This window comes from Mustelus asterias, chromosome 4 (assembly GCF_964213995.1).
Source record: "Mustelus asterias chromosome 4, sMusAst1.hap1.1, whole genome shotgun sequence".
NCBI classification, from domain to species: Eukaryota; Metazoa; Chordata; class Chondrichthyes; order Carcharhiniformes; family Triakidae; genus Mustelus; species Mustelus asterias.
The window spans coordinates 86,902,833-86,920,770 of NC_135804.1; the positions used below are offsets into that span (position 1 = coordinate 86,902,833).

A 17,938-nucleotide genomic window follows, 5' to 3' on the forward strand; every position below is an offset into this window, starting at 1 on the left:
TGAAGGGCCTCCTTATGTGCAGTAAAGCTCTTTTCTATGACTATGGCTCTGATATTGAAAACCCAAAGCTGTGTTATGTTGAGAAATCAGTTTGAACGCCCTGAACTGGTGAGAATCTGATGCTCAGTCGAAATCAATTGCAAAAGAAGTGAATTCTCTTATTCAAATTACAGCTCAATCCCTAATTATTAAAGATTATTTTCTGCTTTTCAAAGAACCTAGCGGATGCTTTTGCAGCCAGCATAAGTTAACATGGTCAGCTTTGGCCAGATATTCTAACATAGCCACAGGAGCAATATTGGTGATTGCATCAGAAAAGTCAACAGTAGGGGGAGCACTTTCACTAATTATATCCAATGTGTGATTTCTTGATTAACTATGGCTGCTCTCCACATGTATTTTTCATTCCATCTAACAGGATGGTTTTATTGCACAAGCTTCCTGAAATGTTTAGGGTTAATTTATGCGTGGGACAAAGCATGCTAACAAACATTCCAATGTGTAAGAACTATTTTTTAAAATATTCTCGGCATGTCTCCATCTCCAACTCCCTGTTCCCCACTCCGCACTCACGCCCCTGTTGTCCCTACCCTCCTCCCTATGTCCCCACTTCATTGCTTTTCCAGCAGCACTAAGCTAGGGACTGGCAGCTTGTTGTTTAGAGTGCTTATAACACAATGTTGTTATTTAGAAACGGGTGAGGGTCAAGAGAGGGGAGGGGGGTGACATGTAACAGAGGCAGAGTGGATGGGGTGAGGAAGAAATAGTTGGGTGAGGGGTGGAGATGAGGGAATGGATGGGGGAGAAAGAAAATTAAGCAATATAGAACAGAAAGGCACAGTGAGAATCAGAACAGGAAAGAGAAAGAGCCAAGATCATCAAAATGACGGAGACAGAGAATGACAAGGCATTGTGAAGATCCGTGAAAAACTTATTTTTTAAAATTCCAATATGAACAAGGCATTCATTTTCTGAAAACACAACCCCACCTTAAATCCTTTCTTTCCTCTCTCTACCAGAAATCACAATTGCGTACTTTGCAACTTGAGAGCTGGAGCACAGTGTGAATCTTCATGTATAACACAGCAGGGGAGAGTGAGGATCAAAAGTGAGGGTGATCATGTCCTCTCCTTGCACTCAGTTAGACACATTTTCCAACTGCAGTACCTGGACAACAATCAATCATAGTGTCCCTACACTGCAGAAGGAGGTCATTGAGCATGAACTGACAGAATATCTTACCCAGGCCCTCTCCCTGCCTTATCCCCGTAACACCACATATTTCCCATGCTGAGTCCATCTAACCTACACATCTTGGGACACTTAAGGGGCAATTTACCATGGCTAATCCAAGTCACCTCCACTTCTTTGGACTGTAGGAGGAAACTGGAGCACCTGGATGAAACTCACGCAGACACGGGAAGAATGTACAAATTCCACACAGTCACCCAAGTCCGGAATTGAACCCGGGTCCCCGGCACTGTGAGGCAGCTGTGCTAACCACTGTGCCACCGTGTCAACCACTTGCTGAGTAAGAACAGAGGCCGGTTCTTGTCCTTTCTATCTCAAGTGCACTCAGACTTGCTACAGTGTTCATACTATCAGCCAGCTTGATTACCTTGGCTACAGAAGTAACCTTGATATTTCCCTGGTCTGGATGATTCAGTTCCATACAGGAACTGGTCTAATTCCATAATTCATGGCAGCAAATTATGGAATTAGACCATTGGCAGTCTTAAGCGATATCATTTGATGTTCAGAAGGCAACAATTTTGCGGTCCAAAGCAGAGTTACAAACATACAAAAAAAGTATGAACGTACAAAACAGAAACAGAAGTAGGCCATTCAGCCCCTTGAGCTTGTTCCACTATTGAATAAGATCATGGCTGGTCTGTTTGTGTCCCAAATTCCACATTTCCATCCACCTCCTCTAACCTTTGATTCCCTTGTCTAACAAGAATCTGTCGACCTCCACCTTAAAAATATTCAACGACCGCACCTCTAATGCTTTCTGAGGCAGAGAGTTCCAAAGTCACACAGCCTTCTCCTCATCTCTGTCCTAAAAGGGGGATCCCTAATTTTAAAACAGCACTCCCTACTTTGGACTCACCCACAAAAGAAAATATCAGGCAGAATTTTCCCAAAAAATGGCAAAAGCTAAAATTCTCCAACCTCGCCCATGGCTGGGTTCTCCGGTCCAGCTGCAGTGAATCGACTTCTCACTGAGTGCCAAATTTTCTATTTTTGCTAGCAGCACATGACATCGGAGAATTCCGGCCAAAGTGTTGGTTTCTGACTGAAAACCTTAAAGTTTTTAAGTTTATTTATTAGCGTCACCTCTGCTGTTTGTGATTTATATAAATGATCTGGAAGAAGGAGTAACTGGGGTGATCAGTAAGTTTGCGGACGACACAAAACTGGCAGGACTTGCAGATAGTGAGGAACATTGTCAGAGGCTACAGAAGGATATAGATAGGCTGGAAATTTGGGCAAGGAAATGGCAGATGGAGTTCAATCCTGATAAATGCGAAGTGATGCATTTTGGTGGGAATAATGTAGGGAGGAGCTACACGATAAATGGAAGAACCATAAAGGGTGTAGAGACGCAGAGGGACCTGGGTGTGCAAGTCCACAGATCTTTGAAGGTGACGTCACAGGTGGAGAAGGTGGTGAAGAAGGCATATGGCATGCTTGCCTTTATAGGACGGGGCATAGAGTATAAGAGTTGGGGTCTGATGTTGCAGATGTATAGAACGTTGGTTCGGCCGCATTTGGAATACTGCGTCCAGTTCTGGTCGCCACACTACCAGAAGGACGTGGAGGCTTTGGAGAGAGTACAGAGGAGGTTTACCAGGATGTTGCCTGGTATGGAGGGGCTTGGTTATGAGGAGAGATTGGGGAAACTGGGGTTGTTCTCCTTGGAAAGACGGAGGATGAGGGGAGACTTAATAGAGGTGTATAAAATTATGAAAGGCATAGATAGGGTGAACGGTGGGAAGCTTTTCCCCGGGTCGGTGGTGACGTTCACGAGGGGTCATAGGTTCAAGGTGAAGGGGGGGAGGTTTAACACAGATATCAGAAGGACATATTTTACACAGAGGGTCGTGGGGGCCTGGAATGTGTTGCCGGGCAAGGTGGTGGAGGCGGACACACTGGGAACGTTTAAGACTTATCTAGACAGCTATATGAATGGAGTGGGAATGGAGGGATACAAAAGAGTGGTCTAGTTTGGACCAGGGAGCGGCGCGGGCTAATTGTTCCTTGTTTCTCGTTTCAAGGCTTCATTCTATGATCATCTTGCTGGTGCCAGTACGGAGCGAGACTGCGGATAGTTGGGAACCTGTCTCGGGGGCAGGGAATTCATATGGTGTTCATGGAAGTGGAAATGACTAGGGTTGGGAAGCATTTTCCGATCAGGGCCAGTGTGATCTCCTGGACTCGTTTCGATTGCCTCAGGGGGTCGGAGAGGAATTTCCCAGATTTTTTTTCCCCATATTGGCCCTGGGGTTTTCACTCTGGGTTTTCGCCTCTCCCTGGAGATCACATGGTCTGGAATGGGAGGGTGGGGGTGAGTTAATAGGTTGTGATGAACAAAGCATCGTAGCTGTGAGGGACAGCTCGGTGGATAGGATATTGGTATGTAGATAGGCTAGAAAATTGGGCGGGGATCCTGGATTCAGGATTCAATCCTGGACCGGGGAGCGGCGCGGGCTTGGAGGGCCGAAGGGCCTGTTCCTGTGCTGTATTGTTCTTTGTTCTTTGTCACGAGTAGGCTGACATTAACAATGGAATGAAGTTACTGTGAAAATCTCCCAGTTGCCACACTTTGGCGCCTGTTCAGGTACACTGAGGGAGAATTTAGCATGGCCAATGCACCTAACCAGCACGTCTTTCGGACTGTGGGAAGAAACCGGAGCACCCGGAGGAAACCCACGCAGACACGGGGAGAATGTGAAGACTCCGCACAGACAGTGACCCGAGCCAGGAATCAAACCCAGGTCCCTGGCGCTGTGATGCAGCACTGCTAACCACTGTGCCACCGTGCCACCCACCAGCATGTTTCTCCCCAGAGAAACAACCAGGTTTTCTCTCCAGATCTTCAGAAAGTGTCAAAGAGAAAGCCGGGGGCGGGGGGGGGGGGGGTGTGGAGGGGGGGGGGTGGAGGGGGGGGGGGGCATGTTTTGTGCCGTCATTCCTGAGGAGTGGAACTTAGAAAAGCCTACAAGGCCAACTCCACAGTAATCGTGGCGCCCTTTTTAAACAGTGTCCTGATCTCTAAGTTAAGAGATAGGCTGCCCCTTCCCTTAAGACCCATTCTTCTCTCTTTCAAACTGCATGTAAATTCAATCATATTGCTACCTAGGGTTGTCTTTACTCTGTGGTCATTAATTAATTAATACTGTCATTAATTAACCACAATACCAATCGTAATATAACCTGCTCTGTTTGGCTCCAGAACATGCTGCACGAAGAGATTGTCCTGAAAGCATTTTTCCAGTTTATATGTAGATTAAAGTCTCCCATGATTATTGTCTTTATCACTAGCCCCCAGTATTTCATCTTGTATACTTTGTCTTACATTGTGATGATTTTTAGGGGCCAGGAAACCACTCCCACCAATGACTTCTTTCCCTGATTATTTCTTCATCTCCAACCAAACCAATTCTACATCCTGATCTCCTGAACCAAGGTTATCTCTAACTATTGCACCAATGCCATCCTTAATTAACAGTGCTACCCCTCCATCTTTATGGAGCTTCCTATTCTTCCCGAATGTCTTTAAGCAGACGCAGCATGGATTCATGAGGGGAAAGTCGTGCTTGATGAACTTGTTGGATTTTTATGAAGATGTGACTAGTGCGGTTGATGGAGAGGAACCGGTGGGTGTGGTGTTTTTGGATTTCCAAAAGGCGTTTGATAAGGTGCCTCACAAAAGGTTGCTGAAGAAGATTGGGTCACACGGAGTTGGGGGTAGGGTGTTAGCGTGGATTGGGGATTGGCTATCCGACAGGAAACAGAGAGTCGGAATAAATGGGTGCTTTTCTGGTTGGCAGGTGGTAACTAGTGGCGTGCCGCAGGGATCAGTACTGGGGCCTCAACTATTTACCATTTATATAGACGATCTGGAGGAGGGGACTGAGTGTAGGGTAACAAAGTTTGCAGACGACACAAAGATAAGTGGAAAAGTGAATTGTGTGGAGGGCGTAGAAGGTCTGCAGAGAGATTTGGACAGGCTGAGTGAGTGGGCGAGGATCTGGCAGATGGAGTATAACGTTGACAAATGCGAGGTTATTCACTTTGGAAGAAATAACAGCAAATTGGATTATTATCCAAATGGAAAGAAATTACAACATGCTGCTGTGCAAAGGGATCTGGGGGTCTTTGTGCATGAGACGCAAAGACCCAGTCTGCAGGTGCAACAGGTGATCAAGAAGGCAAATGGGATGTTGGCCTATATCGCAAGGGGGATAGAATATAAAAGCAGAGATGTCTTGCTGCATCTGTACAGGGCATTGGTGAGGCCGCAGCTGGAATACTGTGTGCAGTATTGGTCCCCTTATTTGCGGAAGGATATATTGGCCTTGGAGGGAGTGCAGAGAAGGTTCACCAGGTTGATACCAGAGATGAGGGGTGTTGATTATGAGGAGAGACTGAGCAGATTGGGTTTGTATTCGTTGGAATTTAGAAGGCTGAGGGGGGATCTTATAGAGACCTATAAGATAATGAAGGGGCTGGATAGGGTAGTGGTGGAGAGATTCTTTCCACTTAGAAAGGAAACTAGAACTAGAGGGCACAGCCTCAAAATAAAGGGGGGTCGGTTTAGGACAGCGTTGAGGAGGAACTTCTTCTCTCAGAGGGTGGCGAATCTCTGGAATTCTCTGCCCACTGAAGTGGTGGAGGCTACCTCGTTGAATATGTTTAAATCATGGATAGATGGATTCCTGATCGGTAAGGGAATTAGGGGTTATAGGGATCAGGCGGGTAAGTGGAACTGATCCACTTCAGATCAGCCATGATCTTATTGAATGGCGGGGCAGGCTCAAGGGGCTAGATGGCCTACTCCTGCTCCTATTTCTTATGTTCTTAGGTTCTTATGAGCCTCATTATTCAAGATCCAATCCTTGTCCTCCAGTGGCCGCATCTCTGTAATGGCTATCAGATTATAATTATTTACTTCAATGTTCGCTATTGATTTGTTTACTTAGCTATGAATGCTTTATACATTCAGATACAGAGTTCTAAGTTTTGTCTTCCTGTTATCTTTGTAACATCTAACCTTGACTGTTGGCGGGTTTTTTCTCTCTGTCCCTTCTTGCCATTCTCTGACCTTATTTTCCATGTTACTATTTTGCCTTGACTCTACCCCTTCAATTGTTACATCTATCCAAGCTTGATCCCTCAGCCCTTTTGTTTAGTTTAAAACCCTTTCTACTTCTCTTTCCACAAGAGAATTAACAGTCGAATATACTCTGTGGCAGGTTATCTGTGTTCTAAAACAGGAAAGGCTGTTGATTGTGCAATTTGTTAACAAAAGTTCAGAAGTGTTGTGACAACATATTGTTATTTTGTATTTGTTCATAGCAACACCATATCCTTTTCTATTCCAGATGGAACGAGTGTCTCTTTCAATTTATGGTCACTGGGGAGCGATTCAGAAGAAAGTAATTATACCATCAGTTGGAGCAGACAGGATTTGAAGTGTTCGGATATGTCTGGATCCGAGCAGATGTTTAGCAGTCTGTTCCCTCTTACAAGGAAGAGCAGAGTTAGGATGGGGCGGAGAGGGTGGATTGTTTATCGGCTCTGCCACACATTTTTATGACTCATAATAAACCGGCACAAGTCAGAAAATCCTTTTGTGCACCTGTCCCACTGAGGAGGCTTGCTAATCAAGTACTGTTCCGAGACAGGGCTAGTGAGAAGGATAATAACAGAGAAGAGAGTTGAGACCTTGAGGCTGAACTGGAGGGATGAAGAAGGGTAAAACCTGGATGAAATGTTTCACCGGCTAAACACTTAATTGTTTGTCCCTAGTGTTCTTCCGATGTTATAAACCAGATAATTACAGCAAGGCTGTCAGATTGTCGTTAATGCAAATGAAGTACCTTAGAGGACAGGATGGTGGATTTTAGCAAGGTGACATAGCTGGAAAGTAAATGGAATCTGAGCAGCTCAATCCATCTTATTTTTATTAAAAGTGATTTTAAAAAAACATTTCCAGCTCAGGCAGATGTTATTCCCCTTTACACAGTCACAAATTATTAATGTGTTTACAGCGACATTTCAAAATCTATAAGTTCTCTTGGGTCACATTTCCCTGCTTTTAACAGCCCATTACTATTTTTACTTTATTGTGACAATGTAAAATTGAAACCTACAATGCAAAGTGTAGTCAACTCTGAAAACTTTTGTCACTTTTTGAAATATGTCACATAATCTTCTCTGTGGCCCCCGAGAAATGTGGATTTTGCAATTGTCTCGTCCTGATTACTAACATTCACTTCGACTCGATCCACATCTCGGTTTTAAAATTCTCAACCTCATCTTCAGTTTGCTTTACGTACTCACCCCCTCCACCTCTGTAACCCCTTCCAGGCCCTCAGTCAACTCTGCATTCCTCCAATTCTGGCCTTTTGAGCAGCCCCCCCCCCACTTTACTTGCCCCACCGTTAGCATCCATGTGTTCCACTGCTTCGCCATAAGGATTTGGAATTCTTCCCTTAAACCTCTCTGACTCTTCCTCTCTTTCTTTAAGATGCTCCAGAAAGCTTATTTTTAAAATGTATTCACAATGTTATGACATGGCACAGTGGTTAGCACTGCTGCCTCACAGTGCCAGGGACCCGGTTTGATTCCCACTAGGGTCACTGTCTGTGCAGAGTCTGCACGTTCTCCCCATGCCTGCGAGAATTTCCTCCAGGTGCTCCAGTTTCCTCCCACAGTCCAAAGGACGTGCTGATTAGGTGCATTGGCCATGCTAAATTCTCCCACAATGTACACAAACAGGCGCCAGAATGTGGCAAATAGTGGATTTTCACAGTAACTTCATTGCAGTGTTAATTCAGTCGGGCAGCATGGTCGGTGCAGGCTTGGAGGGCCGAAGGGCCTGTTCCTGTGCTGTAATTTTCTTTGTTCTTTAATGTAAGCATACTTGTGGCACTAATAAATAAACTTTAGACTGTAAGTTCATGAAGTAATAATTAACAATAGATCGCAATCACCAAACATTTACTATGTACACTATTAATTTTAGAAGGCTTTAATCAGTTTTGTGTTTATTATTGAGACAACAGTGGCTTTAATTGGAGATTGCTGGTTTGGACAGTGACTACTATTGCATATCAAGGCCAATGATTTGTGATTAGGTTCACAGTGTAAGACTGATAGATGTTTGTTTAAAGTTTATTTATGAGTGTCACAAGTAAACTTACATTAACACTGCAATGAAGTTACTGTGAAAATCCTCTAGTCGCCACACTCCAGCACCTGTTCGGGTACACTGAAGGAGAATTTAGCACGGCCAATGCACCTAAGCAGCACGTCTTTCGGACTGCGGGAGGAAACCAGAACACTTGGAGGAAACCCACGCAGACACGGGGAGAACATGCAGACTCCACACAGACAGTGACCCAAGCCGGGAATTGAACCCAGGTCCTGGCGCTATGAGGCAGCAGTGCTAACCATTGTGTCACTGTATTGTTTTGGATTCTTTTTAAACAGTGCTTTTTTGTCTTCCCTTCTTGTGAAGACAATGACTTGATAGGTAAAATTACACACACACATTGATAGCTTTCAATGGCTTACTCAAATGGCCATACTTAATTTATAAAACCAGGCAGGGACAGCAAGAAACATGACCATGTTTCTGCTTGCTAAGCCTGAGATCAATTCTACTGCCAGCTATAACACAGGTGAGATCAATTCGCAACGCAGAATGGAGATTCAATCTTGGGCTGTCCCCATCTCCATGGCACAGTGACTCACTGGTGAAAGTAAATTGAAAGAGGTTCTTAAGCACAGCGGCTGGAGTTTCAATGATGTAACTGATGGTGCCTCTGACTAGCTGTGTTGCAGTTTTCTGCCTGTCCACCAGGTGTCCATATAATCTTATTTCAAACACATTTCAATAGGACGCTGTCACCTGGAATGCAAGAGGTTCTGTGTTGGGTGCTGTGACAAACATGCATTGTGTTACATTTTATATTGGGCCTCACCAGCAGCAAACAATGGGCCATAATGAACTGACAGCCTTTGTACATCCCACCCAATTGTATATGCCACTGAGCTCAGGGGACACAGAGTCACTGCAGTTTGGCAAGGATAGGTGCATGGGCTACTCATGAGAGCAGCCAGGCCACAGCGTTCTGGATTAACAGTGCATGTGATAGCATCTGGGACATTGAGTCTAAAATGGTTTAGTATGGTTCTCAGGCAGCGTTTTTACTCATAGGTGCAGCAATTGCCTGAGATGGTCATGGAAGCTCCGACTAATATTTGCTGGAAAGCAGAAGAGGCAGTTCATCTATCTGCTCAGCTACTGCAGTAAATCCTGACGTTAGTGTGGAAGCTCTCTGCTGTTATTCTTGCTTCTGCAACACTTAATATTAACTTAGAAACTTGCTATAAAAGGTAACGATAGCGTGCTGCTGCTTCACTCCTGAGTCCACCAAGTCCAGTTTCTGACTTTTGACTTCTCTGCCCCCAGGCCCAGACACTACCCTCTGTTGTTCCTATAATCATGGGCACTTGAACCGCCCCCGCCCCCCCCCCCCCCCCCCGCCTCCACCCCCTTCCATTGTTTATGGAGGTTAGTCTCCCTCGTGAGTAGCTAAACCCAGGTATTAACTGACCGTGGAATGCAGCAGCCGCAGCAGTCTTTGGACAACAAGTTCAACTATTATTTCAGGGGCACTTTTCACAGCTTGTCGTTCAGAGTTGACTACGCCCTACACACGCAAATGCAAGGATGGATCATTTATTATTCAGGCAGTGGGTGGGAAAGGGCGCTGCCTTTATTTTGTTGGTGCCTAAATACATACCTATGTCTTCAGCCATTGAAGGAAGTGAGGCCACAATCAATGTTAAAATTCAATAGAATATGGGAATCTGAAATGCACTGCCCGGAAAAGTAGTGGAGACTGGAAACCTTACAACCTTTAAAAAATATTTGGATGAGCACTTGAAATATCATAATATTTAAGGATATAGGACAGTTGCCCAATGGGAAGCAACCAGTAGGGGTTCTAATGCCTGGAGTTTTACCCAGATTGGAGTTGTAGATCTTGAGGTGAAGGCTACCTGACTGTAAACCGTGGGAGTTGATTTGATTTATTATTGTCACATGTATTGGGATGCACTGAAAAATATTGTTTCTTGTGTGCTATACAGACAAAACACACTGTTCATAGAGTAGATAGAGGAGAAGGAAAGGAAAGGGTGCAAAATATAGTGTTAACAGTCACAGCTAGGGTGTAGAGAAAGATCAGCTTAATATATGGTATGTCCATTTAAAAGTCTGATGGCAGCAGGGGAGAAACTGTTTTTGAGTCGGTTGGTACATGTTCTCAGACTTTTGTACCTTTTTCCCGATGGAAGAAGGTGGAAGAGAGTATGTCCGGGGTGCGTGGGGTCCTTGATTATGCTGGCTGCTTTTCCGAGGCAGCGGGAAGTGTAGACGGAGTCAATGGATGGGAGGCTTGTTTGCGTGATGGACTGGGCTACGTTCACAACCCTTTGTAGTTTCTTGCGATCTTGGACAGAGCAGGAGTCATAAGTCAGCGTGTGACTGAATTACTACAAGTGCGTTGGGATTCTAAGCATCAACCCGAGAAGCCAGACTCAGTCTAGCAATTCAGTTGACAAGGCAGCTCCTCTGACTGTGCAGCACTCCCTCCCCTCAGCATTGCACTGAGATATCTGTCAGTTTTCTAAAGTGGGGCTTGAACACAAAGCCTTTTGACTCCAAGGTGAGAATGCTACAAGTGAGCCAAGGCTTACCTTGCCTTAACCTTAATGTGTTAAAAACTTAATACATTCAACTATAAATACTCATGCTTTACGCTTTTGAGATATAAATAGATCACTCTTTACACCAGTGCTGCCGAAACTATTTTCCACATGACACCATATTAATACTTGCAAATAAACATAATCCTGGACTCCAGCACAAACAGGAAAGCAAAAATGCAGCATAGTAACATTCAGTATAGAATTATTCAAGTTTGTATATTGTAGATCAACATCTTAATATAAAATCTGTCTTTAAACTACTTAATAAAACTATAAGTACTCCTATAAATTTCAGTCAAGCTCTCCATGTTACCTGGTGATAGGGGTAGCACAGTGGTTGGCACTGCTGCCTCACAACACCAGGGACACGGGTTCAATTCCGGCCTCGGGTCACTGTCCGTGTCCACATTCTCCCGTGTCTGTGTGGATTTTCTTTGGGTGCTCCGGTTTCCTCCCACACTCCAAAAATGTGCAGGTTCGGTTGATTGGCCATGCTAAATTGCCCCATAGTGTCAGGGAATTAGCAGGATAGAAATGTGGGATTATGGGCATAGGGTCTCGGTGGGATTGTGGTTGGTGCAGGCTTGATGGGGCGAATGGCCTCCTACTGCACTGTAGGGATTCTATTCTATTCTATAGAGGACTCAGTGAAGTCCCTCTCCCCAGCGCTATCTCTGCATCCCCGCACATGCTGTAATTAGCCCCACTCCAACACACCCCTGACACACACAGTATTCAGCCCCTTTCCCCTTCCCCACACGCACTGTAATCAGCCCCTCTCCCCTTCCCCACACACTCTGTAATCAGCCCCTCTTCCCTTCCCCACACACGCACTGTAATCAGTCCCTCTCCCCTTCCCCACACACGCAGTAATCAGCCCCTCTCCCCTTCCCCACACACACTGTAATCAGCCCCTCTCCCCTTCCCCACACACTCTGTAATCAGCCCCTCTTCCCTTCCCCACACACGCACTGTAATCAGTCCCTCTCCCCTTCCCCACACACGCTGTAATCAGCCCCTCTCCCCTTCCCCACACACACTGTAATCAGCCCCTCTCCCCTTCCCCACACGCACTGTAATCAGCCCCTCTCCCCTTCCCCACACGCACTGTAATCAGCCCCTCTCCCCTTCCCCACACACACTGTAATCAGCCCCTCTCCCCTTCCCCACACGCACTGTAATCAGCCCCTCTCCCCACACACTCTGTAATCGGCCCCTCTCCCCTTCCCCACACGCACTGTAATCAGTCCCTCTCCCCTTCCCCACACACACTGTAATCAGCCCCTCTCCCCTTCCCCAAACGCACTGTAATCAGCCCCTCTCCCCTTCCCCACACGCACTGTAATCAGCCCGTCTCCCCACACGCACTGTAATCAGTCCCTCTCCCCTTCCCCACACACACTGTAATCAGCCCCTCTCCCCTTCCCCAAACGCACTGTAATCAGCCCCTCTCCCCTTCCCCAAACGCACTGTAATCAGCCCCTCTCCCCTTCCCCACACGCACTGTAATCAGCCCGTCTCCCCACACGCACTGTAATCAGCCCCTCTCCCCTTCCCCACACACACTGTAATCAGTCCCTCTCCCCACACACACTGTAATCAGCCCCTCTCCCTTCCCCTCACATTCTGCAATCAGCCCCTCTCTCCTTCCCCACACACTGTAATCAGCCCCTCTCCCCACACACACAGTAATCAGCCCCTCTCCCCTTCCCCTCACACTGTAATCAGCCCCTCTCCCCACACACACAGTAATCAGCCCCTCTCCCCTTCCCCACACACTGTAATCAGCCCCTCTCCCCTTCCCCACACACACTGTAATCAGCGCCTCTCCCCTTCCCCACACATTCTGTAATCAGCCCCTCTCCCCTTCCCCACACACACTGTAATCAGCGCCTCTCCCCTTCCCCACACATTCTGTAATCAGCCCCTCTCCCCTTCCCGACACACGCTGTAATCAGCCCCTCTCCCCTTCCCCTCACACTGTAATCAGCCCCTCTCCCCTTCCCCACACACACTGTAATTAGCCCCTCTCCCCTTCCCCACACACACTGTAATCAGCCCCTCTCCCCTTCCCCACACACACTGTAATCAGCCCCTCTCCCCTTCCCCACACGCACTGTAATCAGCCCCTCTCCCCACACACACTGTAATCAGCCCCTCTCCCCTTCCCCACACGCACTGTAATCAGCCCCTCTCCCTACACACTCTGTAATCAGCCCCTCTCCCCTTCCCCACACGCACTGTAATCAGCCCCTCTCCCCTTCCCCACACACACTGTAATCAGCCCCTCTCCCCTTCCCCAAACGCACTGTAATCAGCCCCTCTCCCCTTCTCCACACGCACTGTAATCAGCCCCTCTCCCCACACGCACTGTAATCAGTCCCTCTCCCCTTCCCCACACAAACTGTAATCAGCCCCTCTCCCCTTCCCCAAACGCACTGTAATCAGCCCCTCTCCCCTTCCCCACACACACTGTAATCAGCCCCTCTCCCCTTCCCCACACACACTGTAATCAGCCCCTCTCCCCTTCCCCACACGCACTGTAATCAGCCCCTCTCCCCTTCCCCTCACACTGTAATTAGCCCCTCTCCCCTTCCCCACACACACTGTAATCAGCGCCTCTCCCCTTTCCCACACACACTGTAATCAGCCCCTCTCCCCTTCCCCACATACTCTGTAATCAGCCCCTCTCCCCTTCCCCACACACGCACTGTAGTCAGTCCCTCGCCCCTCTCCCCACACACACTGCAATCAGCCCCTCTCCCCTTCCCCACACACACTGTAATCAGCCCCTCTCCCCACACGCACTGTAATCAGATCCTCTCCCCTTCCCCACACACACTGTAATCAGCCCCTCTCCCCTTCCCCACACACACTGCAATCAGCCCCTCTCCCCTTCCCCACACGCACTGTAATCAGCCCCTCTCCCCTTCCCCACACGCACTGTAATCAGCCCCTCTCCCCTCTCCCCACACACTCTGTAATCAGTCCCTCTCCCCACACACACTGTAATCAGCCCCTCTCCCCTTCCCCACACACACTGTAATCAGCCCCTCTCCCCTTCCCCACACACACTGTAATCAGCCCCTCTCCCCTTCCCGACACACGCTGTAATCAGCCCCTCTCCCCTTCCCCACACACTCTGTAATCAGCCCCTCTCCCCTTCCCCACACACTCTGTAATCGGCCCCTCTCCCCTTCCCCTCACACTGTAATTAGCCCCTCTCCCCTTCCCCACACACACTGTAATCAGCCCCTCTCCCCTTCCCCACACACACTGTAATCAGCGCCTCTCCCCTTCCCCACACACACTGTAATCAGCCCCTCTCCCCTTCCCCACACACTCTGTAATCAGCCCCTCTCCCCTTCCCCACACACGCACTGTAATCAGTCCCTCTCCCCTCTCCCCACACACACTGTAATCAGCCCCTCTCCCCTTCCCCACACAGTCTGTAATCAGCCCCTCTCCCCACACACACTGTAATCAGCCCCTCTCCCCACACGCACTGTAATCAGACCCTCTCCCCTTCCCCACACACACTGTAATCAGCCCCTCTCCCCTTCCCCACACACACTGTAATCAGCCCCTCTCCCCTTCCCCACACACACTGTAATCAGCCCCTCTCCCCTTCCCCACACGCACTGTAATCAGCCCCTCTCCCCTTCCCCACACACACTGTAATCAGCCCCTCTCCCCTTCCCCACACGCACTGTAATCAGCCCCTCTCCCCACACACACTGTAATCAGCCCCTCTCCCCTTCCCCACACGCACTGTAATCAGCCCCTCTCCCTACACACTCTGTAATCAGCCCCTCTCCCCTTCCCCACACGCACTGTAATCAGCCCCTCTCCCCTTCCCCACACACACTGTAATCAGCCCCTCTCCCCTTCCCCAAACGCACTGTAATCAGCCCCTCTCCCCTTCTCCACACGCACTGTAATCAGCCCCTCTCCCCACACGCACTGTAATCAGTCCCTCTCCCCTTCCCCACACAAACTGTAATCAGCCCCTCTCCCCTTCCCCAAACGCACTGTAATCAGCCCCTCTCCCCTTCCCCACACACACTGTAATCAGCCCCTCTCCCCTTCCCCACACACACTGTAATCAGCCCCTCTCCCCTTCCCCACACGCACTGTAATCAGCCCCTCTCCCCTTCCCCTCACACTGTAATTAGCCCCTCTCCCCTTCCCCACACACACTGTAATCAGCGCCTCTCCCCTTTCCCACACACACTGTAATCAGCCCCTCTCCCCTTCCCCACATACTCTGTAATCAGCCCCTCTCCCCTTCCCCACACACGCACTGTAGTCAGTCCCTCGCCCCTCTCCCCACACACACTGCAATCAGCCCCTCTCCCCTTCCCCACACACACTGTAATCAGCCCCTCTCCCCACACGCACTGTAATCAGATCCTCTCCCCTTCCCCACACACACTGTAATCAGCCCCTCTCCCCTTCCCCACACACACTGCAATCAGCCCCTCTCCCCTTCCCCACACGCACTGTAATCAGCCCCTCTCCCCTTCCCCACACGCACTGTAATCAGCCCCTCTCCCCTCTCCCCACACACTCTGTAATCAGTCCCTCTCCCCACACACACTGTAATCAGCCCCTCTCCCCTTCCCCACACACACTGTAATCAGCCCCTCTCCCCTTCCCCACACACACTGTAATCAGCCCCTCTCCCCTTCCCGACACACGCTGTAATCAGCCCCTCTCCCCTTCCCCACACACTCTGTAATCAGCCCCTCTCCCCTTCCCCACACACTCTGTAATCGGCCCCTCTCCCCTTCCCCTCACACTGTAATTAGCCCCTCTCCCCTTCCCCACACACACTGTAATCAGCCCCTCTCCCCTTCCCCACACACACTGTAATCAGCGCCTCTCCCCTTCCCCACACACACTGTAATCAGCCCCTCTCCCCTTCCCCACACACTCTGTAATCAGCCCCTCTCCCCTTCCCCACACACGCACTGTAATCAGTCCCTCTCCCCTCTCCCCACACACACTGTAATCAGCCCCTCTCCCCTTCCCCACACAGTCTGTAATCAGCCCCTCTCCCCACACACACTGTAATCAGCCCCTCTCCCCACACGCACTGTAATCAGACCCTCTCCCCTTCCCCACACACACTGTAATCAGCCCCTCTCCCCTTCCCCACACACACTGTAATCAGCCCCTCTCCCCTTCCCCACACACACTGTAATCAGCCCCTCTCCCCTTCCCCACACGCACTGTAATCAACCCCTCTCCCCTTCCCCACACACACTGTAATCAGCCCCTCTCCCCTTCCCCACACACACTGTAATCAGCCCCTCTCCCCTTCCCCACACACACTGTAATCAGCCCCTCTCCCCTTCCCCACACACACTGTAATCAGCCCCTCTCCCCTTCCCCACACGCACTGTAATCAGCCCCTCTCCCCTCCCCACACACTCTGTAATCAGCCCCTCTCCCCTCCCCACACACTCTGTAATCAGCCCCTCTCTCCATACACACTGTAATCAGCCCCTGTCCAACACCCCTTTGACACACATTGTAATCAGTCCCTCTCCCCTTCCCCTTCCCCCATACACAGTAATCAGCCCCTCTCCCCAACATACATTGTAACCAGCCACTCTCCCCTTCCCCCACAAACAGTCATCAGCTACTCACTCCTCCCCCCCACACATTCTCCAACAGAGCATCTTAGCCAGACTCTTTCTCCATAGCCATCTAACCAACACACTATGGGACACTAAGGGGCAATTTAACATGGCCAATCCACCTAACATGCACATCTTTGGAGTGTGGGAGGAAACCGGAGCACCGGAGGAAACCCATGCAGGCACGGGGAGAACGTGCAAACTCCACACTGACAGTCACCCAAGGCTGGAATTGAACCCGGATTCCTGGTGTTGTAGGCAGCAATGCTAACCACTGTGCCACCGTGCCACTCTTAACAATGAATCAGAGGAGAACCAAGCATTCTGTGAAACACCGTAACGTGTTTACTTATCACTCAGTGAATAACCATGTTCTCACCAAAGCCTTTGGAGTTTACCTTTTTGTGGGAGTGGTCTCTATTAGTTAGTAACTCCGCCACTGTCTTGTCTCGCTGTATCTTCCTATGGTTGACTAGAGCACCCTTTTCTAACTGCAGTCCTGATCTCCGGCTATCCTCCTCTTATCACGATCCTCCTGTCTTTCAGGACCCCTCTAACGCCTGCTTGTCTGGTGAAATAATCTTTCTTTTCTCATTAGATTCAATGATCTGATTGTCCTCATAGTCAACTCATGTTCAGATTGCCCACAAACCCCCATCCTTTGTTCTGGTAAGTGCAGCTTGTTGGAATAATTCATTTTGAGATTCCTGCAAAGCATTGTTACCTTGGTTAAAAGTAAAATATTGCAGATGCTGGAATCTGAAATGAAAACAGAAAATGCTGGAAAATTTCAGCAGTTCTGGCAGCATCTGTAAGGAGAGAAAAGAGCTGATGATCGTTCTTCTCTCTCCTTAAGATGCTGCCAGACCTGCTGAGATTTTCTCTTTTGGATTTAATCCCTTCCGATTGACCCATCAACTCTTCTAGAATTGGGGTGTGACATATCATCCTCTGGTCGGGGGGGGGTCAGCTGCCAGTCTGCGGTCGATGCCTCCTGCCGGAGTGGACGTGTGGCCATGCCATCCCACGAAACCTTCAAGATGAAGCAATTCCTCGCTAAGAAGATGAAGCAGAACCGACCGATTCCACAGTGTCCGATTCCACAGTGTAAAGGGATACACCATCACTGGTACACTACCAGCCACAGCCATCTCTCCCGCTCTCTTGCCCCTGCAGGGAAGAGTAATCTGTGGCTGGTAGTGTACCAGTGATGGTGCCAGGAGGGATCGGCAACAGACTGGCAGCTGACCCCCCCCCCCCCCCCCTCCTCCCACCGACCCCCA

General features: G+C 49.0%; 1 protein-coding gene across 1 annotated transcript in view; it reads right to left on the reverse strand.

Moving 5' to 3' along the window:
* Positions 1-2,000: 2,000 nt before the first annotated feature.
* The window catches only part of kdrl (kinase insert domain receptor like), a 509,442-nt gene continuing 493,504 nt past the window's right edge, over positions 2,001-17,938 (reverse strand). The window contains exon 31 of the transcript XR_013497644.1: positions 2,001-2,041. The gene's annotated coding sequence lies outside the window, so the exon portion shown is untranslated. The remainder of the gene's footprint in view (positions 2,042-17,938) is intronic.